This window comes from Rhinolophus ferrumequinum, chromosome 5 (genome assembly GCF_004115265.2).
Source record: "Rhinolophus ferrumequinum isolate MPI-CBG mRhiFer1 chromosome 5, mRhiFer1_v1.p, whole genome shotgun sequence".
Taxonomy (NCBI): Eukaryota; Metazoa; Chordata; class Mammalia; order Chiroptera; family Rhinolophidae; genus Rhinolophus; species Rhinolophus ferrumequinum.
In genome coordinates this window covers 26,500,082-26,524,126 of record NC_046288.1, presented here as the reverse complement: position 1 = coordinate 26,524,126, position 24,045 = coordinate 26,500,082, and the positions used below count along the sequence as shown (strand labels likewise).

At 35.6% G+C, this 24,045-nt stretch overlaps 1 pseudogene; it reads right to left on the bottom strand.

Annotated features, from left to right (window-relative positions):
* Nucleotides 1-24,045, bottom strand: part of LOC117022065 (protein N-terminal asparagine amidohydrolase-like) — a 77,603-nt pseudogene that overhangs the window by 5,335 nt on the left and 48,223 nt on the right.

The window sequence follows — 24,045 nt, the reverse complement described above, 5'->3', positions numbered from 1 at the left end:
GTGGAGCTAGTGGGTTATGACTACTGCTTGCCTCATTCGTGGTAGATGGTGTAAGTGTGATAAAGAGTCAGAAAACCTGGGTTCTTGTTCCAATGTAGCAACTCAGTAAGCAAAACAAGTCACTTAATTTCATGTGGTCTTATTTCCTCACCTACAAAATGGTGACCCATAAAAGACAATCTAGGATAAACTTTCCAGGGAAGCTTTTTTATTTTAATTACTAATATTGTCCCCATATTATTTATTGGCGCCCACTCTTCTTGATTTTCTACTAAGAATCTCAGTAGAGCTTGAATCACTTGTTTTCTTCCTTAGTCTATGGAGAAAGTTTGTTATTAATCCAAAGGGAGCAGAAGCAAGTCACATGCACATCTAAGTGTATTCATATGGATATGGGTATAGGTGTGCACAGATTGCTAACTTAAAAATATCTTCAGAGTGAAAAATGTCCTGAAAAATGTCAACACACTGTTTTACTGCCTTTGTTTATTTACTTGAACTCATATAGTTTGCCCCAGACTCAGGGAAAACTATTTTTAAAGGTAGCATATATGGGAACATATATAAACTGAAGCTCATATAATGCACTACTGCAAAATTTAATGTGTAGGAATTTTGATGTATGTCAGAGACTAAAATAAAATCACAACTATTTTATACAGTGAGAAACAATGGTAGGCAAATGTCTGTGGAATAGTTTAGCTAATCAGTGGGGATGTTTCGATGTTCTATCCCCATGGTTGAGAGCTTCCTTCTTAAACCTACACTAGTGGCTTGTTTTGTCACTTATTAAACCATCTCAGCTAAGATAGTCCTACAGAGAGTAAATATATATATATGCCTTAAAATAAATCTGTTGTTCATGTTCTATAAACTACAGATATCTTCACAAATGTTGAAACTTTTGACAATAGTTTCTTTTCTGAAGTTTTAGTGGGGACATCACCCAATCACATATTCCACCCCCTGCTCCCCCTAGCCGTGCTCTGCTTCTGTGACCACCAGTCATCACTTTAGGTTTATAAGACAGTGGAACATGTGAAGAACACATCAAGACAGATGCCTAACAAAGGAGCTGGCATGAAAAAGATTTGATTAGTGTTTTCGTGATGAAAGCTAATTTTGGGGCTTTTTCTGTCCTGACGAAGAGAGACTGCTAGATGACATTTATTTTTATTAAAATTGAACAAACAGCAACCTTAGGTTGATGTATAAGCTGTTGATGCTTCTGTGTAAAACAAATAAACAGCAAGTGAGAGAACAGGCTGCAAAAGTAACAGCAAAAATCTTCCATGCCTCTTACTTTCCTGTGACAATCAAACAACAAGCTGATGCCAACCCATGCCTCTCTGGATTTATGAAAATCCTGAGGGAAGGAAAGAAATCACATTTCCCTTCTTCATCGACTCTTGGACTAGTACTATCAAAATTTTTTCTTCTATTTTTACATTATTAATTTTATTTCTATTACTTTTTATTATTGACAAAGGTTATATTGGTAACAGAAATTAAAGGAGTGCTTATGTATTGTTTCGGTAACATGAAACTTCTTTTTTTTTGTACTTTTTCTAGTGGACAAAAAAAGTGTTCTTGGTTACTGATTATTGATTTTTGAGTCAATGTCTTAACACACACACATGCACACACACGCACACACAATACAGAAAACAGAACATTTCCTAGGGCCCAGACTTCTAGGCTCAATGATGCCTCTCACTAGAAGTGTGCCTAAGGTGGGTGTTACACTGAGCTGACCAGATCCCCTTTCCCTGGAGACTGATGGCTCACAAATGCATCCCTCTGCAGAAATGTTCCTGTCTAGGGCAAAGAATGCCCCTTGCCTTTGATCTCACAGGTCCCTGGAGGAAGCCCTTGTCCGATGACCTGTCGGGTGGTAGATGCAAAGGCCCTTTAAAGGTTGGCAACTGGCCTGCCCTTCACTCTGGCTCTAGTCACTGTTGCCTTTGCATTTCTTCCCAAAATATTCTCTTTTCTTTCTGTCTAAATTCTGTCACTCAGAACACACTGAAGTTGGCTCTGTTTCCTCCATGAAGTTTTCTCCGGCAACTTGAGCACACACTGATTTCTTACTTGATTTTATTTTTCCAGTATCCAAATTTCTACATTTGTTTAAATGCTTTCCAATTGACAAACTACACATACGAGGTCTGACAATTAAGTTCAGGAACTTGTTGCAACGATGTTGCGAATCTTTTTTGATATCAGAGGGATTATTCATTATGAATTTGTACCAACTGGACAAACAGTTAACCAAGGTTACTATTTGGAAGTGCTGAAAATGCTGCGTGAAAAAGTTAGACGACCTGAACTTTTCACCAACAATTCATGGCTCTTACATCACAACAATGCACCAGCTCACACGGCACTGTCTATGAGGGAGTTTTTAATCAGTAAACAAATAACTGTGTTGGAAAACCCCCCTACTCACCTGATCTGGCCCCCAATAACTTCTTTCTTTACCCAAAGATAAGGAAATATTGAAAGGAAGACATTTTAATGACATTCAGGACATCAAGGGTAAGATGACAGCTCTGATGGCCATTCCAGAAAAAGAGTTCCAAAATTGCTTTGAAGAATGGACTAGGTGCTGGCATTGGTGCATAGCTTCCCAAGGGGAGTACTTCGAAGGTGACCATAGTGATATTCAGCAATGAGGTATGTAGTACTTTTTCTAGGATGAGTTCCCAAATTGTCATAGCTTCCATGATTGTATCCTCAAGAATGCTCCATGATTTGGTGAAAACAAGTATTATTTCCACTTTACAGTAGAGAAGCCCAAGGGTAAGAAGAATAAGTGATTTGCTTCAGGTCACAGTGCTGGCATATGATGGGGCTGAGATTCCAATCTGTATAAGATAATTCCACACCGAGTGTTCTTGCCACATACACAGTCCCGCCTTCTCAGCATTTCGTGCTGGCTCATTTCAGTTAACGTGCATCAAGGTATTGATTTGAGCTTCATGCTTGCTGCTGTCATTATTTCTCTCCTCTACACCAAGAAAGCAGTCAGGTCTTTAATTTCTTTGACTCAGGATTCTGTAATAGCATCGGTGTTTCAGGTTTGGTAGGAAATTTGTCAGATTCCTAGAAAAATACTTTCACTCAGGTTTTCAAAAGCACAGAGGCTCCACGGGAGGACTGGGTTGGAGGAAAATTAGGTCAAAATATCAGGAGAGGCAGAATTACCTCGGTGAAGTTGGAGAGAGGCTTTGAGAGTTTTAATCAAGACTTGGAATCTTCCAGTTTCCATTAATAGTGAGGACTAGTGTTTTTCCACTGGGGCTTCCTGGGCACAGGCTGGGCTAGAGAATTTTTAATGCTATGCACCAAGGAGTTCTGGTCTTCTTGCCCAGGTTTCACCCAGAATAATGGTGCCATATGAATTAAGGCCTCTTCAGGATTGTTCAGTGCACATATCATTGGTGACCAGTGTGGGCTGAAGATGTGAGAACTGTGTCTTGAATATTTTGGATTGCGTAAGACTCTCAATTTTCGTGTAGCTATAAGAAGGGGTAGTTCCTCCCAACATTACTGACATTTTCATTTCCTGACATGTAGGCAGATGTGGGCTCAGGGCAGATTTATGTAATTTAGAAAAAATGAAGTACTGTGACACGTCTCCCATCTGACCTTTGTGGAGTGATAGTCTCAGACTCACCTCTTTGCAGGCCGTAGTTATTGGTTTTATTGATTGATAGTCCCCTGGATGAGACTGCAGTTTCTCTCGGGTAGGGGTTGTACTGGGATGTTATGTAGTCCTACATTACTTTAGGCAGTTTCTGTAGCCTCAGTCACTAAAACTATGCAATGGGAGTAGTAGGAACTCATTAAAAATAACATAACAGGATGGCCGGATAACTCAGTTGGTTAGAGAATGATGCTCTTAATAACAAAGTTGCCGGTTCAATCCCCACATGGGCCACTGTGAGCTGCATCCTCCACTACTAGATTGAAACAACTACTTGACTTAGAGCTGATGGGTCCTGGAGAAACACACTTAGATAAATACATGAAAAGTTAAAAAAAAACATAACATAACAAAACATTTAAACTGAGTATTCAAATATAGACTAAATTCTGACCTTGGATAAAGAACTAGTTAATCTAAATACTGACTATTCTGTTAAAGTAAAAATATACTTTCTATTTCTTGATTTTTCTGAGCCAGATTGGCCATGTCCTTGAAGGATTCTTCTCTAGTCATAACCAGAATTGCAGGCTTTGTGAATGCACACAACTCTACGCACTGCTGCTCTCATTTCATTTTAAACCCTTTATCCTGCTTTGTGTTCCTGGCCTTGCTTTTTGTTCTTTCTTGCCTAGATTCTGCTATTCTGCCTAACCTCTTGAGATGGATGGCCCAGTTTTGTGGTCTATTTTGGTTTTGTTTTATTCCCTGGACTTTGCTTTTGGATCATCCTTGTCTCCATATCCTGTAGAATTTGGGCCCTTCTGGCCTTGCGAATGGTTCCCAAGATTTCGTTTTGAGTCCTGTATATGTCTTGGAAGGGACATCAAATTAGCATTTGATATTGTGGATTAAACTGGTGGTCACTTCAAGTACATCAAGTAAATAATACACACATACACACAAAATAATTATATTGTGTTAAATATAACATGTTTTATACAAACCTATTGGACATTAGGTGTGCTGTGCATAATAAGGTTTACAAAAGAAAGTCTTGTATTGTGATTTATTTGGTCAGATAGAATTCTAAGCTTAATTTAAAAAATGTAACCAAAATAAAAATGACAACAATAAAAGCTCTATTTTTGGAATTTGACAAGAATAGAGAGGTATCTTATTTCCCTAATTTATTTTGTTTATGTTTCTTTGAATACAGAATTTATTATTGGCCACTCTTATTCTTCAAATTGATTTAATTTTGCATATGGGCCTATGAATGTACTGGTGTGTACTTATATAGCTATAAATAGAGAGATTCTAAAGGATTTAATGAATTCTTATTTTTTGGATAACTGTTAGTAAGTTCTAGGAGGTTCATTATATATTTATCTCATTTAATCCTCACAGTAATCTGGCGTGGTATGTGTTATTATCTCCATTTTATGGGTAAAGGTGAAGCACCTTGACCAATGCAATGCTTAAAGTCAGTAAGAGATTGAGCTTATATTTTAGCTGAACCTCTTAACTCTGAAGTCTGCCCTCTTTCCATTGCACCATTGACAATTCAGTCAGCCCACACAAATCCCAAATCTAGGATAGTGTTTCTCAAAATATGATGTCCAAGGACTATTTGCATCAGAAGCCCATGTGAATATTTATTAAAAATGCAAACACCACTGGCTGATTTGTGACCTATTGCACCAGAATCTCAAATTCCTTGCAGGCAATTCTTTTCTTTCTCCCTCCCTCTGTCCCTCCATTCTTTTCTCTTTCCCTTCCATTTTTCGTCCCCTGCCCCTCCTTCACCTCTTGTGTTCCTTTGGCTAAAATTGTTTATGAGCATTTCATGCTATATTCAATTGATTTTTTTAAAGTTTTTTTTTTTATTAAAACATTTCAAACATACACTAAAGTAGAGAGAATATTATAATGGACTGCCATATATGCTATTAAGACTGAGAATGACCAATATTTTGCCACTCTAGCTTCATCTATATCTCTTTTTATTTTGCTGAGAAATTTTAAAACACGTTGTTTTAAAAAGCAAAAAGATTTTAAAATAAATACCAGGAATTACATCATTTTATTGTTATATACATCAATATGAATTCCTAAAAATTGATCATCTTCTTACATAACTCAGGGCATTATTACATCTAACAAAATTAATAATTCATGTAATAGCCAATGTATATTAAAATTTTCCTTAGTCTAAAAAATGTTGTTTTTGCTTGTTTATTAAAATTAAGATTCAAGCAAGGGCCACACATTACATTTATTTGTAATGTATCTTCAGTTCTCCTATAAACCATTTCTCCAAACACCATAGATCAGGTTTGAATTTTACTTAAATAAAAACATATATATATATATACATTGTCATGCTTAAAAAATATGTTGTTAAATATGCTCCAGTGAATTATAGTCATTACTCTTTGAATATCTTTCTGATACTCAGATTGTCCCATTTTTGAACAATGGAAGCTTTCTTTGGCTGTATTCTGGATCCTTTGGATAAGACTCCATTAATCTTTGATAGAGTCTTTGCTTTCTGTTAACAATAGTATGTTCCAAATTCATCTTGAACATTTCATATCTCAAATCTGGATTCAGCTATTCTTCTAAGGAACTCTGGTTCCTTTTAGTGGAGATGGTGTTTACATACCACAGTTTGACACTAGAGGTACTCATTCAATTACGTTGAAAAGCTGGAAAGATTTAGTTTTGAAAACAAACATCACATATTTATACAGATATTAGCAATTTAATTGTAAAATTGCAATAAATTTATTCAATATATTTTATTTTATACTTGAATCTTTTTTTTTCTTTTACTGAAAATCATGTTTTCCTTCAAAAATTTTTTAAAAATATTTTTTACTGTGGTAAAATACACAAACGCAATTTACCATCTTGAGCATTTTTAAGTATACAGTTCAGTGGTATTAAATAGATGCACAGTGTGCTGCCATCACCACCATCTATCTCCAGAACTATTTTCATTTTGTAAAAATGCGTGTGGTGTGTGTGTGTGCTTTGTCCGATGTTGGTGTTCTATGAGAAAATGTTCAAGATAGTTTTCAAGTGCCAGGGACTGCTTTATTCTTTTGCACTCCAAATGATGCAGAATTTTTCTTTTCAATTTCTGCACAATATAACTTTATTAGTCAGAGTAACAAGTTCTAGGTGCTGTGGCAAACGATCCCCAAATCTCAGTCGTCTAACACGACAGTAGTTTCTCATTCACAGAAAATTCAATATAGATATTCCTTATTTGGCCAATCTTTAGGCTTCATCCATCTTGTGTACCACATATGGCCATCTTCGCCATGTGGCTTCCAAATTTGCCACAGGAGAAGAAGAGACAGTGGAGAGAGCACACCAGATAATTAAATGCTCATTGCTGCAGTGACACCCTTTAGTTTCCTTATATTCTATTGGCCAGGTTTAGTCACATGACCCCACATAGATTTGAGGGGGGTATCAGTGTTCTCCAGAGAAACAGCACCAACTATGTGTGCATATGTGTGTGTGTGTGTGTGTCTGTCTGTCTGTCTGTAGAGGGAAAGAGAGACATCTAAGGAATTGGCTCCCATGATTATAGGGGCTGGCAAAGCTCAAATCTGCAGGCCAATAGGTTAGACACCTGGAGAAGAGCCCATGTTGCAGTTGAAATTTGAAGGTTGTCTGTCTGCTAGCAGAAGTCTCTCCTGCTCATGGGTGGTCAGTCTTTGTTCTACTCAGGACTTCAACTGATTGGATGAGCCCACCCATGTTATGGAGCGCAACCTTCTTTACTCAAAGTCCACCAATATAAATATTAAATTCATCTAAGAAACACCTTCACAGAAACATCCAGAATAGTGTTTGACCAAATATCAGGGTACCATAGCCCAATCAAGTGGACACATGAACTAATCATCACAGGGAGGTATGTGATTTCTGTCTGGACTATTTTCCAAACCCACCTGGCACTGGCAATTTGGAGCATGAGTCTTTGGTTGCCAGCCAGCTTCTTGCCAAAACACTCCTTTCACTAAAAATGTATATTTTAGAAACATGTTTATTCACATAAATTTTAACTCAGTGCAAGCACTTTTATTTAGCAGTTACAATTTTATTTTCGATGGGATCATAGGATGCAGATCGTTATTTCCATTTTACAGATACAAAACAAAACAAAACTAACATACATGATTTTATGTAAGCATACATGGTAAGGAAATGAAAGACCCAAGTCTAGAAGTTCAGTTTTCACTCCTTTTATCCACCACAGGCACAAACACAATAAAGCAAATCAAAGTGAATACAACAAATCATTTCTGGAAATGAAATGTAGAGAGAAAGATTTAGACTTAACATCATCCACTAACAGGGAAATATGTCGATAGCCTTGCATATGTTTAAAAGACGAAAATTAAAATAATTGGCATAATTTCAGTGATTATCATAAGGAATTGCAATACCATGCAGTATTTTGGCTTTCTGTAGTTTGTATGAGGAATGGTTGATCCAAGGTGACAAGGTGGTATGGTGTTTGAATTAATTATATTTAGGGCTTTTAATAATAATTGAGTTCACTAGCGTGAGTCTCAGAAGAGGTGCACAGTTGTGAGCAAACCCCGTGGATCTGCCAGGCTTTCTAAAGTTAGCACTAGCCAATTGCCCACTTCTGAGCTTAAGAGCCAGCGGCAGGATCACACTGATGGTTCCTGCGTTGTTTCTAAGAGACTGCCAAGGCATCACGCAGTCAGCTGAAGCCGGTCTCAGGAAAATCACAAGCTTTATGGCAGTTTCAAACATACATATTATATAGGTTGAATAGTAAAAACACAGTCTGAGTTCACGGTGGTAACTCTTTGTAATTCCTTTAAAAATAGCATATCCCTGGCACACAGGAAGGTAATGCTAGTGAATCTAACACATGCCAGCAGGAGGGGATTTGGTTCAAAATGACCCCATAGGAGATTTTGGAAAATAGCATGTTTAATAATGATGACAGAAATTTAAAACAGTCTCTTCTCATTGTATCAGTGGAAGCAAGGCGAAAGAGAAGGCAATTGACAAAATATTTCTGTGACTGTAGTAGGAAATAGAGGTTGAACAATTAACCCTCTACATCCTGGCATTTGAATTGACAGTTTTGGGGAGAGAAATGAGACAGAGAAACCATGGGCTGACTAAAAGAGTAAAGCAGGTACTAGCTGCTCATAACTGTGAAGGATGCGATGCTTGTTGGATGGATGATTGTGTGTGTGTGTGTGTGTGAACTATAATACTTATTTGATATTTAAAAAAATCCTCTAAATTTCCTCTCTCCCCCTTTTTTTCTATTGATTCATGTTTGTTCTGTATTTATATCTGCTCTTAAGAATGACACAGAAAGGGGACTATGGATAAAGTCAGTTCTTGGGATTTAAAAAAAAAAAGTTTAGGATTATTTGCTTGGTTGCCAAGTTTCACTGATTCAGAACCACTGGTAGTTTCTCTGTCTCTAGCTTTAATTATGTTTGCTGTCAGAGACATAAGCTGCAGGAAAGGACAGGACAACAACTTTATTTTAAGCTGATTGAATATCACTAAATCTCCCTAATTTCTATCAACTCTAGAATTATAGTTCTTCTCTCTAAAAAATACTATACAGTATACTTAAAGTTTTTTAAGTTGTAAAATTACCATTTTATTCTTAAAACATTAGTCAGAGTGGGGCAGAACTATAATAATTAGATGTCATTTTAGAAGTATACATAAAGAAAGTTTACTGTTATGATAGAAAGTCCACAGATTAAAAACCACCGAGGGTGTACAAGAAGTAAAATATGTGTTAAGTGTTTTATTCACATACAATGAAGTGGACTTCATTTAATAACTTCTGTTTAATACTCACAAGGGAATTATTTCCTTATACACAGAAATCCCATTATACTTCAAAGTATTTGACTAAATAAATGATGTGTTATAAAGATAAATTCACACTGCTTAATTTCATTTTGTGATATATGGTTAAGATGCATGTCCATATTATCTGTTCAATATTTTATTGCTTTATTAAGCAAAATATTTAAAGTATGATTGATTTTTATGGCTTTTCGAAAAATTAAACTGTTTTTCTTTAAATTGGATTATATTAGTCATTGATCAAATATAAATTAAACATTGTTTCTGAAAAAAAAAAATCTTATGATCCACTTGGATGCCAGTGAGTATGAAGAATTGTGCACTTGATTTCATAACATTTTTTTGCTATTTGATGGTTTCACTGATGAAGAGGATATTCTCATTCATATTTCCATCACTCCTTTACCCACTGCTCATTCCTGAAGAGGTGCTACTTGATGTTGTTCAAAGGGAATGTCATACAGAAGGATTCAATATCACATCAGAAAATCACTGGGGAAGCTAGCCTGTAAAAAGTAAATATCATATTGTTAATGCAAAGGCCATATTCAAAGAGGAGCAAGAAAGCCAGTGTGGCTTGAATATAATGAGGGGTAGAGTTTGGAATATATAAGGCATTTAGGCTATGATGAGGAGTTTGCAATTTCTTCTGCATAAGTTGAGAAGCGAAAAGTATTGGCAGGTTTTGAGCAAGGGAGGGAAGCGGTTTGATTTTTTTGTTTGTTTTTAGTGTTTACTCTGGCTACTATGTAGAGAACTGCCTGAGGTGAAACAAAAGTGGAAGAAAGGAGAAGCGATAGGAGGCTCCTGGAATAACCAGTGTTGTGAAGGTGGCTATGGGATGAGACATGCTGGATTTGCAATAACTTTTAAAGGTAGAACTGTCAGGACCTGTTGATGGATTAGATGTAGGATGCAAAGACATGAGAACAAACAAGATGACTCCTAGGTTTTGACCTTGAGCAAATATATGGACTGTGTGTTACTAACTATTAATTATAAACCTAGAATAAAAAGTTAACTGACTTAAAATAGTTAAAACATGCAAAATATCACATTGTTCATTTAATACCACTACTTTGAAAAGCCAGATAGGTGTATAATGTATAGTCAACAAATTATCTTGTATTGACATTAAAACCATATCATTGGAACATTTAAGATGAAAAGATTATTTGAGCTCTAAAAGGCCACTATACTTTCTTATAACACTGTTGATGACACAGTTAAGGGAGACTCCTGAGTAGATAGGCAATAGGATTTATTTAGATAACATTATGGTCTCCATTTCTATCATCCATTAGCTTTATATTCTCCTTTTTGGGACTCTTACATAATCAGGCAGTTATACTTCAGATAAGACCTTTTAGCATTTAATTGTTCTCTATCTGGAAGATTCAAGCTAATAGAAAACAGCTTCCTATTGCATCTCAATATTTCAAGCCCGCACTGCACTGAGCCAAAAATGGCAACAAATTTAGAGGCATTGTAAGTGTCCACATCTCCTGTATTCTGAGATAGATCTTATAATAAAAGAGCTAAAATAGAAATGTGATAGGTCTCCAGTGTTTAATTGCAGAATGAACTGGAGTTCTCAATCCCTGAACTGGTTAATTTTCATTTCTGTCCTCTAATTTTACTTTTCAGTAGAATGGTGACACATTCGAGTAATATGGCTGGCACTATGTGTTCTCTTTCGGGCTTTCTCCAGATAATGAAGAACAGGAAATAGCTCATCTGACCCTACATTGTGATAAAGATGATACACACTGCCTTGTAGTCTAAACATTGATGTGCAGAACTGTAATCACATCTGACTGGTAGGCAGACCAGTTGTCTTTTCAATCTCTCCTGTTGTATTGCTGTGTAGTGCTGTCCCAATGACTGATAGAGGGTTTGAAGCTATAAATTCAGGAGAAAGAATCAGTTTTACAACGGAGATGGTACCTTTCTTTTAGAGTAATCCTTATGGGTAAGTAGAGTGGAAAACCACACACATATGAATGGTTCCAGGGTATAGGAAGACAGCCTCAGTGCATTCAAAAATCTCTTTCTTATTCCCTTGAGGATGCCTGAAATTATACAGGTGAAACTGTAGTTTTTAACTTAAGCCTAAGTAAAGATGCAGACATCTTTACTGAATACCATGAATGAATACCATGTTAAGATCAAATGGCCATGAAGCAGGTTTTGAGATAATGGAAAAAAATACAAACCCATCAGACACTTGCAGCTGGGGAAATGGAATTGTTACCAGAGCAGGAGGAAAAGGCACTGAAGAAGAAAAAATTGCCCACATCACAATTTTGCCTTGGATTTACCCTATAATTTTTGTACAAGTAACGCAATGCCCTCTGAGTTTAGTTGTCTATGCATCTGTGGTTTTATGTTGTTGCTTTCTTTAAACTTTATAAAATGTAACCAACAGAAAAAACTATTAGAATATTTACCTGTACTTTCAATTTAGTCTTTCACCAACAATTTATCTGTTTCTGGCATGTTTTCTATTAAGGAGGAGTCCTTCTAAATATAGTAATGTGGTATACCTTACTAGCATTTGACAAAATTGCTACTTGGCTAGTTCTGGCTGTCTTTGCAAAGTTCTTGAACATTGCCACGATGGAATAAAAATACAGGATCACAGAACCACATATATTTTAGATGGCAAATTAAGTTCATTGAACTTTTTCTCCAGACTTATTCTACCACAGAAGCAGCTTGAACTGATGAAACCTGTTGGTTGGGAGACATATATTCTATTTCCTGGCATACAACTTCAATTTCTACACTTCACCTGTTTAACCTTATTTGAAAAATGAAAATAACTGCTACTCCTCCGCTCACACTGATTTTTATAATAATCAAGTAGAGTTTTTAAAAGTTTATGCAAAGTTAGGGGGCAGGGAATTCTAGATTGTCAGACTAAGGAGCTTGGTAGACTTTTTAGCAAACAATGTGATGAAAATTATATATAAAAAAATTAAGGACAATTTTTAAATTGTCCTAAAGGCATACATAGAATGGGAAAACATTCATTCAGGAAAATCTGTTAAATCTCAGTAAGAAAAGAAAGAGTTGTGGCATTTGAGTCATGACTTTCTCCCTTGCACTGGCCCCCATCACACCCCAGCACTGTGTTACGGAAGCTCTGTCCTACGTGTGTACAGCCAAGAAAACAGAGGCTCCCCTTCCTTTTGGCTCCCAGTGTGGGACAAAATTTTTAACCTTGGAGAGCCAGGCTGCCATTTCACTCCTCACAGCCCCATGTTGCAGGTCAGTGCGCTGAGAGGACTGGTTCTCTTTTGCCTCAGCTAGCTAATGCTTAAAGGGCAAGACTTCTACTCTAACCCAATCCTAACATTCTTTGAAAATGCAAAGAACGGTCAAAACAATTTTGAAAAGGAGTATTTACACTTTGTGATTTCAAAATTTGGCACAAAACGACAGTAATCAAGACAATGTGGTTCTGGTATAAGGATAAACATATAGACCAATGGAATAGAATTGAGAATCCAGAAATAAACTCTCACATTTACAGTTAGTTGATTTTTGACAAGAGTGCTAAGACAGTTCAATTGGGGAAAGAGTAATCTTTCAGCATATAGTATTGGGAAAATGAATATCCACATGTAGAAGAAGGAAGTCGGACCCCTACCTCATACCATATATAAAAATTATAGATCAAAATGTAAAAATTAAAGCTATACATATCTTAGGAGAAAAAAAATCTTCATGACCTCATGTTAGGCAATCATTTCTTAAATACAACACAAAAAGCATAAGTGACAAAACAAAAAACAGATAAATTGAACTACACTGAAATTTAAAATTTTTGTGCTGAAAGCAATGCCATCAAAAAAGTGAAAAGAATACACAGAATGGGAGAAAATTTTTGCAAGTCATATACCTGATAAGTGACTTGTATCCTGTATGTGTGTGTGTGTGTGTGTGTGTGTGTGTGTGTAGAACCATATATATATGTGTGTGTGTGTATATATACATATACATATATATGTATATATACACACACACACATATATATATATATATATGAAGGTATATATATATATATACCTTCAGCAACAAAAACTCCCAAAAACCGAATTTAAAAAATGAATATAGATCTGAATAGTCATTTCTCCAAAGAAGACTCATGGCCAGTAAGCACTTGAAATGATGCTCAACATCATTAGTCATTACAGAAATGCAAATCAAAATTCCAGTGAGATAATGCTTCATATTGACTAGGTGACTATAATAAAAAAGACAGACAATTGCAAGTAGTGCTGAGAAAGTGGAGAAATCGGAACACTTATACATTGCTAGTGGGAATGTAAAATGGTGCGTTTCTTTGGAAAACAGTCTGACATTTCCTCAAAATGTTAAGCCCAGAGTTCCCATATGACGCAGCAATTCTATTTTTAAGTATCAATCCAAGAGAAAAGAAAATATGTGTCCATACAAAAAAACCTGTACATGAATGTTCAGAGCAGCATTATTTATAATAGCCAAAGTAGACACAACACAAATGTCCATTCACTGATGAATAGAGAAATAAAATGTGGTATAACCATACAAGGAAATATATTCGGCAGTAAAAAGAAATGAGGTACTGATAACTGACATATTCTATAAAATGGATAAAATATGCTAAGTGAAAAAAGATAGTCACAAAGGACCACATATTGTACGATACTATTTATTTAAAATATCCAGAAAAGGCAGGTTTATAGAGAATGAAAGTAGATTAGTGGTTGCCTAAGGCTGGGGGTAGAGTGGGAGGATATGGCTTTTTTTCAGGAAATAAAATAATCTAAAATTAGATTGTGATGATGGTTGTATAATATAATAAATATAATAAAAATATATCTGTAAATGTAATAAAGACATTGAATTGTACACCATAAATGGACAAATTATGTTTGTTAATTGTAAAAGAATGCTTTTTAAACAAGTAAAAATGCTAGCATTAAAAAATTTATGTAAGATACTTAAGTTTTTAATATCAATGTACTTTTTGATAATTATATTTATCTTACCCACAGGAGAAAAAACAAAAAGCTATTTTTCTTTCAAAAATGTTTTTTGTCTCCATAAAATAATTATAAGTGATTAAGTTATTTAACTGAAGGAAGTTAATTTAAACCTAATAAGTTCTCTCCTTTGGCATAATTCATATTTTAATGAGGAAGCAAAATTCATTTTTATTGTATAGGAATTTTTTTAAAAACTTCTACATCTGTGTAATTTGGTAAAAAACAGATTTTTTTTACCTATGACATTTTAGTGAACAGACTTCTTGACCTTTTTGTTTTTTTGAGAAAATGAGTATGTGGGAATGTAAAATTCCCACTTTTCATGCTATAAGCAGCTTTATTATTTTCAATTCCAAGATTATGTTTTCACAAAGCTCAAATTGACTAAACAGTTGAAAATGAAAATCTAAATTATAATTCTGACTTAATATGATGCTTGCTATTATTGAAATATGTTGAATTCGCAAAGTTTATTGCTTTAAACCTTACCTTTCATTTCCATTCTAAGACCATATACCTATATTTCTTTGTCAGCCACTACTGCCAGGGGAAAGTGTCTTTGAGTATCAACTCAAGAGTAGGTTCTTTGCCAAGCAAGACCAACTGAAAATTTGAAGAGAATGTATGTGATTTAGGTGATTACGTTTTTAATAAAATTTAACAATTAAAATAGTAGATATTAAAAATAAAGGGAATTACCATTTGAAGAAAAATGACCAAAATAAACTACTTTCCATCTGCAAATGTTTTTAATAATCACTGCTTAACTCAATCTGATTTCTCTGCAGTCTAATTAGAACTCACATTGAAATTTTAGCTGTTGAGAAGAAGATTCAGTTTTAAGCTTGCTTAGAGTTTCCACTTTCCTGATTCTTCTGCTATGTCCTGCTGTTCAAAGTAGTCTTTAGAATAACAGATGGCAAACTTTTTCCTATAAAGGCTCAGAGAGTAAATTGTTTTTAGTTTTGTGGGCCATAAGGTTTTGGTGTTAACTACTTAGCTTTGCCTTTGTAGTGTAAAAGTGGCTATAGACAATCTAGAAATGAATGGGCATGGCTATGTTCTAATAAAACTTTATTTACAAAAACAAGTTGGTGGACATATAGAGTTTAATTTTCTTGCAACTCATGAATTTCTCCCTGTTTTAAGTTACACCTTGCTGGAACTTAGCTCTGTCTATCAGGAGAATGATTGATGTCTTTGAATATGGCACAGGAAGGTGACCACATGATGCTGCTCATCCACTTAGGAAAGCTGGCATCATCAATATACAAAAACAAACACTTTTTTGGTGTTCACTAAGGGTAAGGGGATCTCTTATGTCTGGGTTTTCCTTTAGAATGTTCGTTAATCTGTTCTTCATTTTCCGATTCTTAAATAAATTAAAAAACTTTCAACTATTGTAATTTTTTACTTTTGACCAGAATGTTTGTATTTGTGTTTATCTTTTAGGTCTTTAACAATTGACTTTTTCTTGGATTGCCAGATTTAGCAAATCAAAATATAAGATTATCAGTTAAATTTGAATTTTAGATAAACAATAATATTTTATTATAAGTAAATCCCAGGCAGTATTTGGGGCACCCATATGTAAAAATCTGTTGTTTATCTGAAATTAGAATTTAACTGAGCATGCTGTATTTTATAGGGCAACCATAGTTTATCCTCTCTCCCAACACTTTCAAAACATATTCAGAAAATAAATTTTCATTTGCCAACATAAGGGTTTCATCAGAGTTATTTTTTTTTATTACCATTGTTAAACTGTGCTCCAAATGTCCTTCCATCTACTTTTGTGTATTTTGCTAAAGTATTTCTTTCCATAATAATTTCAGACTACCTACTGTAAATAAAGTAAATTGTACATGTTATCCGCCTTCAAGGAGCTTAGCAACTGTTTCCTGGGTAGGCTTTATTTTTTATTTTTATTTCTTAATTATAACTTATTGGGATGACAATGGGTAGTAAAATTACATAGTTTTCAAGTGTACAATTCTGTAATATATGATCTATATATCACATAGTGTGTCCACCACCCAGAGTCAGTTGTCCTTCCATCGCCGTATGTTTGACCCCATTTACCCTCTTCTACCACCCCTTCCCTAACTTTATTTTGTTTCCTGTCTCCTTGCTTTCCTAACGACCCAACTAACCAACCAAATATTCTCTCACTTTATATGTACCGATGTACTACATTTGCTGTTTATTAGTTTACCCACTGTTGTCTCTAGTATTTTACTTTTTCCTATCTAGACAATGATTTGTACCTCACACCTCCTGCATCTAAGACAAAAGCAAGGCATCTATTAATATTTGAAAGTTTTCCAAAATAGTACATGTACATTATTTAAAAAATAAAATAATACTAGTAGGTTAATCTTTAATAATAGTAGTCTTGCCCCATTCTCTGCTCTCCTCTCCTGATTTCTACTTTGAGATTACCGTGTTCACATATTTTTAGTTGATTGGTTATTCTGATAAATGCTCTCTGTTTATATTGCTATTTCTTGATCTATCTTTCTTTCTTTTCTCTCTCTCTCTCTCTCGCTCTCGCTCTCGCTCTCGCTCTCTCGCTCTCGCCAAAATAAGATTATATTTTGACAGCCATTTGAAAGTCATTGAGTAAGAAAAGATCTAAGACTCAATGGATGTAGATTGCAAATTCATATTCTGTCCAATCCCTAACAATGGACTCTGTCTTGCCAAAAAGTTGCTTTTGTTGGTAATTCTGTTTTTAGCTTCCTGGGGAGCTCTTCCCATAAGCCATCTTTCTTCCTTTCTTTCTTTCCTCCTTTCTTCCTTCCTTCCTTCCTTCCTTCCTTCCTTCCTTCCTTCCTTCCTTCCTTCCTTCCTTTCCTTCTTTCCTTCTTTCCTTCTTTCCTTCTTTCCTTCTTTCCTTCTTTCCTTCTTTCCTTCTTTCCTTCTTTCCTTCTTTCCTTCTTTCCTTCTTTCCTTCCTTCCTTCCTTCCTTCTTCTTCCTTCCTCCCTCCCTCCCTCCCTCCCTCCCTCCCTCCCTCCCTCCCTCTCTCTCTCTCTCCCCCCCTCCCCCTCTCCCTCTCCCTCTCCCTCTCCCTCTCTCTTTCTTTCTTTATAGAGTAGAGATTTGTTTTGAGGAAACAGTGTGTGTCTTGGAAATGGGTATTTAAAAAACAAAACAAAGGTAGATCTAATATGTATAACAAAGTGGGGGACTCTGCTAGTGGTGAAGTGGAAAGGTCCTGTAGTATTTCCTTATCATCTTGCTGCAACCAGAAATCCACATGTGGACATGGCATCCAGGAATATGGTCCTGTACAGAGTTGTTCTGTCTTTGCATCGTAAATACTAATCATCAGTTCTACTGTTAAAGCTCGTGCAGCACGCAGCTCCGCCTCTAGACCTCAGTCTTAGAAAGAGGCTCTGTAAACCTTGGCGGTTAATGTTGACAGCAAAGCCATAATTTATTGGAAAGTGGTTTTCATTTTCTTCCCTGTCATTTAAGTCTGTCACACATAATGTCACTAAGTGAATGTCATCTTCTTGTCTGAGAAGATGATTTACTAAGAAGTTTTTGTGACAACTACCTATCATCACTAAAGCCACCCACGAGGTACACTTCCAGCCTTCCACATTGAGCATGGTCGGTAAAGGATTTTACGGAGTTCATGATAAAGGGGACCTCAGCTTTGGTGTCGGTTCCATCACAATGTGTCAAGCAGGTAGCCCTATTACCTGCATGCTTCTGGACCACAATGTGCCAAATGCTGGCATCTTCAGAACCCAGAATGGAGATGGAGCCATTCTTAGGGGAGGTCACCGCAAGCTCTTTGCAGAACATACGGAAGGCTCTTGGGGTCCCACGTGTTGAACAGGCTGACATCTGAGAATTCTGGCTCTTTCTTCCAGAAGTGAGGGGCAGAGGCCGAGGTCCCCTGCAGCCACACTCACCACCCCTTCACAAGTAGTGGAATAGTGGAGGTGCCGCAAGGACAGGGGCAGGCCCAGGCTCAGGTCCAGGGAGATGGTGGCCTCCCCAGCTGTGGGCCGCTCATCCTGATTTTTCAATTTTATATATTATTTATTAGCCTCCTGCTCCTCTTCTTCTTTAATTCAATATAGTTATAACATTTGATTATATTAACATTAAATATTTACATTTTAATAATAACAAATATTATTCACAGATCACTCTAGAATGTTCTATGATTGCATTCATTTTCTTTTGCTGTTTTTGGAGTTAGTGTCTAATGTTTCATGGAGTTAATGTCTAATGTTATAATTTGTTTCATTTTGCTGTATATGTATAGTTAATCTCCACTCTACAGAGAACTTTTCTCAATTTCTTTAAACATAGCAGATATCTCACCAGCTTTATTTTCATCTTGGAGATGTCTTTCTTGGATCATTTTGGTTTATTTCAATATTTTAGTAGGTTTAGATTAGTGGGAGGTGCCTATGAAACACCTGCATGGAGATGTGTAGTAAGCAATTAGAAGGAGCTGAGGAGTGAGGTTTGTTCTCTAGGCAAGTATTTGTTAATTACGAGTATATAAGCTTGGACATAATAGAGGTCATGAGTGTATACGTACTCACCCAGAGAGAAGGTATGGATGAAGAAGAGCTTTTTACACAGAGGAGAAAAATCTAAATGTATACTGACAGTTAAGGAACTGGAAGTAAAATATTTATAAACTAGGCTGAGATGACCTAGGCAAGAATATTAAGGGAAAATCAAGAAAATGCTGGGCAACTTGAAGCTAAGTAAAACAAAGTGGACACCTGTATAAAAATACTGTTAGATGATAAGTTTTGTTATTTTTAGCAGCATGCAAGTCACTGATCAAACTACATTAGGTGTAATTATGAGGGATAGTTAATGTTTGGGTAATTATAAAATAGGAAAGAATTATGATCATAGTTAAATACTAATGAAGAATTAGAAAAGGAAGAGTTTGGAGATACAGGGAGGAGTGGAGAAAATAAACAGAGTGAATGACAAAGAAAAGGATGGTTATTGCTAAAAAAAATCCAGAACTGAAATATATACTATAATGAAAGAAGAAACAGAGGGAAAAGTCATATTATACCACTACACAGAAATAATAGACAACAACAAAAAGGCAAAGAAACAATGGAAACACAGTATTACCAGAAAACTAAAGATAAAATAATAGGAAATCCTCACACATCAATAATTACCCTAAATGTAAATGGACTGAACTCACCAATTAAAAGGCACAGAGTAGCAGATTCGATCAAAAAACTAAACCCAACCATATGCTGTCTCTAAGAGACAAATCTCAGCTACAAGGACAAGCATACACTCAAAGTGAAAGGGTGGAAATTGACACTCCAAGCAAATGGTACCCAGAGAAACTCAGGTGTAGCCATAATGATATCAGATGAAACAGACTTCAGGGTGAAAAAGGTAACAAGAGACAGAGATGGAAACTTCATAATGGTAAAGGGGACTATACAACAAGAAGACATAACAGTCATCAATATTTATGTCCCCAATCAGGGAGCTCCAAAATATACCAAGCAAACTACTAACAGAAATAAAGGGAGAAATTGACCAAAACACAAGTATACTAGGGGACCTAAATACATCATTGACAGCTATGGATAGATCATCCAAACAGAAAATAAATAATGAAATAGCAGCCCTAAATGACACATTAGATGAAATGGACATAATTGACATTTATAGAGAACTTCATCCTAAAACATCAGACTATACATTTTTTTCTAGTGTATATGGAACATTCTCAAGGATAGACCATAAATTGGGACGTAAAACTAGCCTCAGCAAATTTAAAAAGATTGAAATCATACCGAGCATATTCTCTGATCACAAGGTTTTGAAATTGGATATCAACTGCAAAAAGAAAGCAAGAAAAACCACAAATACATGGAGATTAAACAACATATGTTTAAAGAACAATCAGGTAAAAGAAGAAATAAGAGGAGAGATCAAAAGACGCATAGAAACAAATGAGAATGAAAATACATCTTCCAAAATTTTTGGGATGCAGCGAAAGCAGTTTTAAAAGGGAAATTTATATCATTACAGGCCTATCTCAAGAAACAAGAAAATCCCAAATAAATAACATCACATTACATCTTAAAGAACTAGAAAAAGAAGAACGAATGAAACCCAAGGTCAGCAGAAGAAAGGAAATAATAAAAATTAGAGCAGAACTAAATGAAATAGAGAACAAAAAGATAATAGAAAAAAGTAATGAGACGAACTGGTTCTTTGAAAAGATTAACAAAATTGACAAACCTTTGGCTAGACTCACAAAGATAAAAAGAGAGAAGACACTAATAAACAAAATCAGGAATGAAAAAGGGGAAGTTATCACGGATGCCACAGAAATACAAAGGATCATCGAAGAATACTGTGAAGGACTATATGCCACCAAATTCAAAAACCTAGAAGAAATGGACAAGTTCTTAGAAACATATAGCCTTCCTAGGCTGAACCATGAAGAATTGGAAAATCTAAACAGACTGATCACCAGTAATGAAATTGAATCAGTCATCCAAAATCTTCCCAAAAGCAGAAGTCCAGGACCAGATGGTTACACTAGTGCATTCTACCAAACCTTCGGAAGATCTAATACCAATCCTGCTGAAACTCTTCCAAAAAATTGAAGAAGAGACACTACTTCCTAACTCATTTTATGAGGCCAACATTACCCTGATACCAAAACCTGGTAAGGACAATACAAAAAAAAGAAAACTGCAGACCAATATCTCTGATGAGTACAGATGCAAAAATCCTAAACAAAATTCTAGCAAATTGAATGCAACAATGAATTAAAAAGATTATTTATCATGACCAAGTGGGGTTCATCCCAGGGGCACAAGGATGGTACAACATATGCAAATCCATCAATGTGATACATCACATAAACAAAATAAAGGATAAAAATCGTATGATTATATCAATTGATGCAGAAAAAGCAGTTGACAAGGTACAACATCCATTTATGATTAAAACACTTAATAAAATAGGTGTAGAAGGAAAATACCTTAACATAATATATGACAAACCCTCAGCTAATCTCATAAATAATGGTGAAAAACTGAAGCCCTTTGCTCTACATTCAGGAACAAGACAGGTCTGTCCCCTGTCACCTCTGCTTTTCAACATAGTGTTGGAAGTTCTCGCCAGAGCAGTTAGGCAAGAGAAAGAAATAAAAGGCATCCAAATTGGGAATGAAAAAGTTAAATTGTCACTCTTTGAAGATGACATGATGCTATATATAGAAAACCCTAAAGACTCCACCAAAAAGCTATTAGAAACAATCAACGGATATAGTAATGTGGCTGGCTACAAAATCAATGTACAAAAGTCCATTGCATTCCTATATACTAACAATGAAATCTCAGAAAAAGAAATAAAAAAACCAATTCCTTTGCCATTGCAGACAAAATAATAAAATACCTAGGAATAAACTTAACCAAGGATGTGAAAGACCTATGTGCTGAAAACTACAAGACATTTTTAAAAGAAATTGAAGAAGACACGAAGAAATGGAAAGACATTCCATGCTCATGGATTGGAAGAATCAGCATAGTTAAAATAGCCATATTACCCAAAGCAATGTACAGATTTAATGCAATCCCCATCAAAATCCCAATGGCATTTTTAAAAGAAATAGAATAAAAACTCATCAGATTTGTTTGGAACCACAAAAGACCCTGAATAGCTAAAGCAATCTTAAGAAAAAAGAACAATGCTGGATATATCACTCTCCCTGACTTTAGCTTGTACTACAGGGCAATAATAATCAAAACTGCATGGTATTGGCAGAAAAACAGACACGTAGACCAATTGAATAGAATTGAGAACCCAAAAATAAAATCACATAAATATGGACAGACAATTTTTGACAAAGAAGCAAAAAACATACAAATGGAGAAAAGACAGCCTCTTCAATAAATGGTGCTGGGAGAATTGGAAAGCACGTGCAAAAGAAAGAAACTGTACTGCCAACTGTCACCATGTTCCAAAATTAATTCAAAATGGATAAAGGACTTAAGCATAAGATCTGAAGCAATAAACTGCATGGAAGAAAACATAGCTACTAAACTTATGGACTTTGGGTTCAAAGAGCATTTTATGAATTTGACTCCAAAGGCAAGGGAAGTGAAAGCTAAAATAAATGAATGGGACTATATCATACTTAAAAGCTTCTGCACAGCAAACGAAACCATCGACAAAATAAAGAGGCAACCAACTGAATGGGAAAAGATTTTTGCAAACAGTGCCTCCAATAAGGGGCTAATATCCAAAATATACAGGGAACTCATGCAACTCAACAACAAAAAAACAAACAACCCTATTGAAAAATGGGCAGAGGACCTGAAGAGACATTTCTCCAAAGAGGACATACAAATGGCAAATAGACATATGAAAAAATGCTCACCATCACTAATCATCAGAGAAATGCAAATAAAAACCACAATGAGATATCACCTCACCCCAGTTAGAATGACTATCATCAATAAGACAAATAGTAACAAGTGTTGGAGAGGCTGTGGAGAAAAAGGAACCCCCATACACTCTTGGTGGGAATGCAGACTGGTGCAGCTGCTATGGAAGGCAGTGTGGAGGTTCCTCACAAAATTACGAAAAGTATTACCATATGATCCAGCAATCCCTCTTCTGGGTATCTACCCAAAAAATCTGAAAACATTTATCCATCAAGACAAGTGTGCTCCAGTGTTCATTGCAGCTTTATTTATGGTGGCCAAGGCATGGAAACAACCAACATGTCCTTCGAGAGATGAATGGATAAAGAAGTTGTGGTATGTATACACAATGGAATATGATTTGGTGGTAAGAAGAGATGAAATAGGACCGTTTGTGACAACATGGATGGATCTTGAGATTATAATGCTAAGCAATATGAGTCAGACAGAAAAAGCAGAGAACCATATGATTTCACTGATATGTGGTATATGAACCAAAAACAACAAAAGAGCAAGACAAACAAATGAGAAGCAAAAAGTGATAGACACAGACAATAGTTTAGTGGTTACCAGAGGGTAAGGGGGTGGGGGGGTGGTTGATGAGGGTAAAGGGGATCAAATATATGGTCATGGAAGGAGAACTGACTCTGGGTGGTGAACACACGATGACGATGATGTAATACAGAATTGTACACCTGAAATCTATGTAACTTTACTAACAATTGTCATGCCAATAAACTTTAATTAAAAAAAGAAAAAAAGAAAAGGATGGTTATTAATGCTGGTAGCTTTGTCAGTTTGTGGTTAGAAGGCTTTCCTTGTTATCATGTCTATGATAAAAAAAAAAAAAAAAACTAGAATGAGTCAAGTTGAGATTTAGGGCCAATAGGGTAGTTTTGTGAAGAATGAGAAAGTGACTTAAAAGGAACTATTAGTATTTTCAGGGAGTATAGAAGGATCGAGCTGATGTTGATGAGAACTTTTATAGTTGAATCA